This window comes from Papaver somniferum, chromosome 3 (genome assembly GCF_003573695.1).
Source record: "Papaver somniferum cultivar HN1 chromosome 3, ASM357369v1, whole genome shotgun sequence".
NCBI lineage: Eukaryota > Viridiplantae > Streptophyta > Magnoliopsida > Ranunculales > Papaveraceae > Papaver > Papaver somniferum.
The window spans coordinates 181866739-181874038 of NC_039360.1; the positions used below are offsets into that span (position 1 = coordinate 181866739).

Genomic DNA, 7300 nt, shown 5'->3' on the forward strand with positions numbered 1-7300 from the left:
TGGTACCCTCTCCTTTTCAAGGAAGTTTACCGAGGAAGCTTACTCGAGGATGGTACTTGGTGAATGTCCATCCTCTCCATTATTTATGTTTGTAAATATGTCAATAATACAGAGGTGTTGGTTGGTTGGAAATAGAGGAAGCTTACTCAAATAAACTTACCCGATGAAGCTTACTCAAGGAAACTTACACGAGGAAGTATTGGTTATGCACAATCTTGTGCACATCCTGCGAAAGATGCTTTCGCTAATATAGACTAGGCTTTGCTTGGATTTGGTCTTGTAATACGAGTTGGTTTTAGATGCTTGTCCGGACGTTGATGACTTACAATCGTGCTTGATACCTTAGATTCACGGAGGAGGGTAGGTAGGCAGTCGCAAAGAGTTGCAGTGTCATTGGTCCAACACGTTATCGCTCATATCATCTAATTGTGAGATGATTGCGACACTACAGTAACTCATATCATTTGGCTCGATAACGAGATGCAAGAGATGATTGTTGCTATACTTGATGAGGTAAGTTGTAGTTCATTCCTTAGATGCTCAAACTTCCTATCAAGTCGTTCGAGGTAGGCATGCACCAATAAAGTTTGGGTAGTGCCAAAGAAGGAATCTAAACCGATATGCAAGTTAGGAGAGCTTGCATAAGCCATTTGCATCATAAAGAATGATACAAGGCAAGTATGACATGAACCTGGCTGATGCACCCTTGACACGAGCAAGGTCAGTACATGCTTTCAGCAATGCCTAACCGAAGTAAGGAAGCCAAAAATAAGTTTGCAATGACTTATGTGCATGTTCAAGGGATACTTTATGCTTGAACATGTGGCGCAAAACAGTGATGCAAGCACGATATGCATCCGCATTAGTGTTTATGAACTTGCACCCTTCACAGAACAAGAGTGAGTTGGAAAGGTGTGGTAGTTACGCTTAGGGGATTAAACTAACCAACATGGAGTTGTCAGTTTCTAACCCCACCCGCATATTAATCCTAATTAGGCTTGTTCAACCCGGCTTAGCTTATTAGCCAAACAGGTCGGTTAGGATTGCCATATATGAAGCCGTGAAAAACGAGTTAGGCTAGGGCTAATCCACGAGCTACCCGCCAACCCGTCAGTTTCATGTGAGACTTAATTTTATGGCTTTTATGATGACTAGGTATGACGCCCGTGCTCTGCATCGGTCCAGATATTTTGCAGAAAATATGTATGTTTTATTGCGGGTGTAATTTTTGGGTACAAAAATAAAATTTGGGATACATATAGTTGTTGTGCCCGTGCAACTAATGTTTTGTAGAGAAAAGTACGTATTGGTGAATAAAAATAGGCTTGTGGGTCATGATTAGAGTTTTTCAAATATTTTTATACCCGTAAAATAAAGATAGATTCTTTTTTACCCGGAAGTATTTTTTCACTCAAGATTTATTTTTTTACCCGTGAATTATTTTTCTTCAAGATATTTTTTTCTTTTACCCGTGAAGTATTTTTTTTTTAACTCAAGATATATTTTATTTTTCCAAAGGAATAAATTAATAAACGGGTAGAAAGATAAAAAGGAAATTTACCCATGAAATATTTTTTTACTCGATATTTTTTTTCTTTTACCCGTATTTTTTTTCTTTTATTCAAGATATATTTTCTTTTTGCACGTGAAGAATTCTCTATTTTTAATAAACCGTAGAAAGAAAAAAAAACTACCTTAATCGTTAGGTAAATTTTTTTTACTTAGAGTATTATTATTTTTTTAATTAAGAAATTATTTTCGTTTTGGGCCGGTAAGATTTTTTTACTTAAAATATTATTCTTTTTTATTTAAGAAATTATTTTATGGTGGGGCCAAAAGCTCTAAGAGAAGAGCTTTATTCAGCTTTTTCTCACAGCCTGGGTTGCACGAACGCTCCGTTTTTTTAGTAGTGTCCGCGTCGGACTCGCGTCGGACGCTGACACGACGCGTGTCTGACGCACCAATATGCGCGTCCCGTGCGCATCTTATTTGGACGCACAGATGACTCGTGTTTGAAACAATTTTTTTTTCATTTTCACTTAAACTTCTTCCTTTATTTTTACTATTATTAACTAAATGAAGAAAAACAAGCATTTTGGTCAATCATTCAAGTCTTTATTAGGGTTTTGTAATTGGAAATGACATCACATATATTCTTGGTTGGGGATGTGTTGTTCTAAGAATGCATTTTGATTGTGCCATGTGTTTAATAGTGATAATTGTTTTACCTTCAACCCTGTATAAACAAATGATCCCTCCTTTTCTTTTGAAATTTATACACGTGTAGCATTATTTTCTAATTTTTAGGATCGAAACACTTGACTTTACTGTATAAATACATAATCGTATATATAAATAATATATAAATAAAATATGTATATACGAATACATAATCGGATATATAAATAATATATAAATAAAATATGTATATACGTGTCCGCGTCCTAATTTTTTGAGAATTTTGTAGTGTCCGCGTCTATGCAACCCAGCTCACAGCAGAGAGAATTTGCCTGAAACCATACTTACAGTTCATATTCCACTGTAATGTATATTTTTCTTCACTGTTTAGGCATTTTGGTGATAAATTATTACCCAATATAGTGTGAGGTGTTTTATTTGACATACTCAACTAATCAAGCTAAGATATCAGATTACCTTAAAATATAGTGAGTTTCAGGAGATTCTTATGAGTACCTTAAAATACATTTTTTCTACATAAACTTTGTTTAAACTATGGACATGACATTTAATGTTTTGATCCCCGTCCTGAGTTGCTGCGTACAAACTTGACATTCATTTGTTGAATATCGACTCAACAGTCTACACTAGTAACACTCCCATAGAGTATGGGGATCCACGGGGAAACAATTTTTACAATCTCCTTGGGGCAACCAAATCTCAGGGTCGGTCCTGGTAGCGTTTACTAATTCTCTAACACCAGTTAAGCCACCAATTTCGTAATATATGTTAAGCAGATTGAAGTTTAACTAACCTAACACAGTAATACTACATAAAGTGAGGTCTGTCATTGCTAGAGCTAGACGATAGGCATACTGACCTGGATTACCAGAAGAAACTTGTTTTGTTTTGGTCCTCTTCAAAAAGTAACTCTTACAGAGTCAGAACAGAACCAACGAAAAAGATAAATAAGAAATAGAGCAAGTAAATCACATGATATCCCCTGTTGAATGACAGTTTCTTAACTTTGTGGACATCTAAAATGCTTAAACCATCATTTTAGACAGCTAGAAACAAGGGTTTATTGGCATTTGAAATTCTTCGATCAGTTGGACAGGAATTTGTGGAAAAAAAAAGAATTGATAAATAGACAGCTAGAAACAAGGGTTTGTTGACATTTGAAATTTCGATCAGTTGGACAAAAATTTGTCGTCGTCGATAAAAAAAGATTGATAAATAAGGGCAGCATATAGCTAGATGACCGCTGCCACGGTGGGATGGCCGGCCGAAAAAATTGACGCAAAACTAAATTACCTAAAGTTGGTGAACTTGGAGGAAGAACGGCATCCCTTGGTACAAACCCGTTTCCCTAAAAAAAATGCCACAACCGTTAATTAATGTTTTTAATACATTACGGAAGGAAACCTTTGAATTATTGATAATACTTACAGGAGCAAATAAGATTCCTCTAAGGATCTTGCCATTAACATTTGCAGTCATTAGGCATCCAGAATCGAATGCTCCATCCACTTTACCTCAAACATCAGCTCCAACCTATAACATAGAACAGATGTGGATGGTTCAATAAAGTTTACACACACAAATAAAGGATGGTTCAATTAAAAAAGACTAAAGCGATAATAAAGCGAACTTGATATATGTACGAAAAAAATGAAATTTTTCCAAGGAATGCACTGGCATAGCTTCAATTGGTTTGCGGTCCATGGAAAATTGTCCTTCTGGCCAGCCTACGTTCATATGTAGAAACTGTTCTTGCTTTGTGGGGTGTCTAGGATTTCTCCAGACACAAAATGAAAATCTTGTGGGCTACTTCGAATGCTACTAATCTGATCGGGTTGAGTCTCTACGACATTGTTTACATTTGGATTTTGAAAACGTTGCTTCAACAAACATAATGGACGACGTGTTGCTTTAATCGGTGTCTGCTCTTGGTCAGATTAGGAAGGAGATGAATTCTGCGACAATGAAAGGGAGTGTTCTTCTTGTTCGGATTCCACTTTGCATGGCTTAGAATCACTTGTTTTCCGTTTCTTTGCGTGTACAACATGTGAAGAATATTTAGGAAAGGTTGCAAAATCAGTTTTATGCAATGTTAAATAATCAAGAGAACGAACCTGAGTTGCGCAACACAACTTGCTTTAATTCTGTTTCACTAGCTCTCTTTTGTTGCTCTCCTTTATTCAGATAGACCTGCCAAGAGGTAAATCTAGTTTCATTAACAACATAGCATACCAATTCAGTCTCTGCTCCTTGTGGAAACCTTTTTTCTCATGGTTCCAATGATTACCAAAAATCTAACATAAAGAAATGTTCTAATGGCGGTTAGGGTGCTCGGATCCGAGCTGCAGGATGAGTAACTCATTTAATGGATGCTCGTCCTCACCACAGCTGTAATTTGACCCAAAAAAGTTACATTAGACACGAGAGAAACAGACAGGGACGCAATATATACTTCTCCAGCTTGGTCCTCGCAATAACTGACAAATTTTTTCATCCAGGCATCTCATTCTTCATACAGGCATCTCATTTTTCTGTGATTCTCTTTCACTATTTTATAAAAATTCTTCGTAGTATTGAACAAAAAATAAAAAATCTTATCTTTCATACCCGCAAACTCAAAAGCCTATATGCATTGTATTGTGTGCATGTGCATCTCTAGAACTCACAATTTACCTGCTATGGTCAGAGTTTTGTAATTGTCACCTGCCATGCAAGTGCTTTTCCATCTCGACATGATCTCGCCAATTTCCTAATCAGTCATTTTGAGACAGTAAGAAACTGATTGGAAAGTAACACAAATGAAAAAACTTAATTGGAATCCCATGTCTGAAATTCGAATACTTAATTCAAAATTTCCCACTACTTCTTAAAAGAAAATGGATAGAACAACAACCAAATTTATATACAGAAAAAGCCCATTTCACTTTATTTTTTATCAATAATAATTTGCAACCATCATTGAAAAAATTCAATAAGAATGTAATGTAACCCTCACCTGAACTCCTCAACCCTGTGTAAACTCCATTACCATAGACTCTTGGTTCAATACCTATGATACACAACTGAAGGCCAGACATTAGTTTTTATATAAACGCGTGGCTTCTTTGAGAACCAAAGCAAAATTGTACATTATTTTCTATCAGGCATTTCAACAAATAGTTTTAGGAGTATAAAACAAATTGAACAGTTAACCCCTAACTGAAAATTAGAGGATTTGATATTTTAAGTTCCAAATGAAATTTTCAACTCATATCCAGAATTCAACTAAAACTATCAAAATCATAAAAAATCTGGAACTCACACCCAAACTTGACACTGAATGAATAATCGGAAACAACTAAAACTAAAACAATCAAAACCATAAAAAATCTGAAACTCACCCAAGATGTAACAATAACAATTGAAGTTGAAACCCATATTGAATTTGATATTAAAATTAGGAGGGGTGCAATAATTTTAATTTCCCCCAATTTCGATTTCCTTCTCTCTGAATTATCTTGTTTCCTTGAGTCAGAATCAGCTATTGAGAACAACACCGCTACGATTATCTAATGCAGGATCGATCTCCTCTTATTTCAATCTCGAAGCCTCCAATTCATCTCTGGTTGATGAAGATTATTGTTCTGAGAAGAAATCGAGAGGAGGAAGAAGAAGAAGAAGAAGAAGAAGAAGAAGAAAGAAAGAAAGGGGAAAAAAAGAAGAAAAAACAAAATTTGGAGGTGGTCGGATTCGAGCCTCTGACCTCTTCCGCATTTTTTACCAAAACACCCTCAACAATCAGAAGATTTCCAACCTCCGTGTCCTTTTTTCAGTCCGTTAAATTTACGCGGTTACCCTTCAATTTCTGTTGTATTTACGCCAATTTCAGAGGTGATTGAAAATGTGGAGGGGTATTTTTGGTTTTTCGTCCAGGACCATTTCCAATCTTTTTGTGATAAATTGAAAAAAAAATCGTGTCCCACATTGACACAAAGTCACCATATATGGAGTCCTCCCTCTCATCACTCGGTCGGCCTAATGACTAAAGGTAATTTAATCTTATCCTAATAATGCATTCTTATAAGTAGTTGACAGAATCCCCCAATGTTTAGAACACTTTACTTGGGAACATCCCTAATTTTTGAAACCCTAGCTTCAAAATAAATACTGCAGTACCCAATTAAATAACAAGAAGATTAGAAATCTTACCACCACTTCCAACAGACACAATTTCACTAGCCAATGAAGAAATTATATTCGATAAATCTGAAATCGGCGAGAATAACAGATTAAGGAAGACAAACCAACAAAGAAATTACTGGTTTTTCAATCTGAAACTGAGGGACTTTCCCTTACCGATTAGGAAGGAAGGGAAGTAAACAATAGCAGGTTGCAGACTATCTGTCAGGTTCTCTAATAGAAGTTGGAATGAAGTGTTCGAGAATGAGTAAGAATTTTTATTCTTTTGGGTTGTCCAAGGGATATGAGTTCGGGTGTACACGCGTAATAAGGAAAGAGCAACTTTCCTATTTTAAGTAATCTTTTTCTTAAATCTACGAATTTTTTTTAAACATCTTGAAAGTGTAATTTATGGAAATAGGTGAGAAACAAAAGCATAAAGAGTTAGAGTGTTGGGGTTTAATTTTCGCGTAGATGATATATGGGTGGAATTAGTTATTCTGGATGTGAAATATCAACTACACATAATACTTTACAAATAAAAAGTGTCACATAATAAATAAAAAAAAGTAACTCATAAATACTGTGACACTTAAAAAATTGTATTACGCTTGACGATTGTTACAATACCTGTGACCCACATATTATATGATTTGAAAGATAAGCATGACAAATCTTTATATTACAAATTACCAAATATGGCGTAGTATTAGCACCTGGTTGACAACGCAACATTGACATGTTGACGACGTGATCCATTTTTCAATGGCTTCGCTGGGTGAGGAAACACGACAATTTTTGATGTCATTGCTCCAAAAATATTTTCTCCAAATGTAGAAAATTTTACCTTCATGATGTAAGAAATTGAAATACGATCACAACGAGTCGAAGACCACTCAATTTGGATGTACGATAAAGAAGAGTCAAACTTCCCAAACCCAAA

General features: G+C 35.5%; 1 long non-coding RNA gene across 4 annotated transcripts; it reads right to left on the reverse strand.

Moving 5' to 3' along the window:
* Positions 1–3240: 3240 nt before the first annotated feature.
* Positions 3241–5841, reverse strand: LOC113361946. Of its 4 annotated transcripts, XR_003365432.1 has the most exons (7): positions 5580–5841; positions 5195–5261; positions 4873–4948; positions 4314–4389; positions 3830–4229; positions 3628–3732; positions 3241–3547 (listed from the first exon to the last, which is right to left on the reverse strand). It is a non-coding gene; the product is annotated as an uncharacterized LOC113361946 (long non-coding RNA). The 4 variants fall into 4 exon arrangements; XR_003365431.1 differs by lacking the exon at positions 3830–4229; XR_003365430.1 differs by having other exon boundaries at positions 3628–4229.
* Between the last annotated feature and the right edge of the window lie 1459 nt (positions 5842–7300).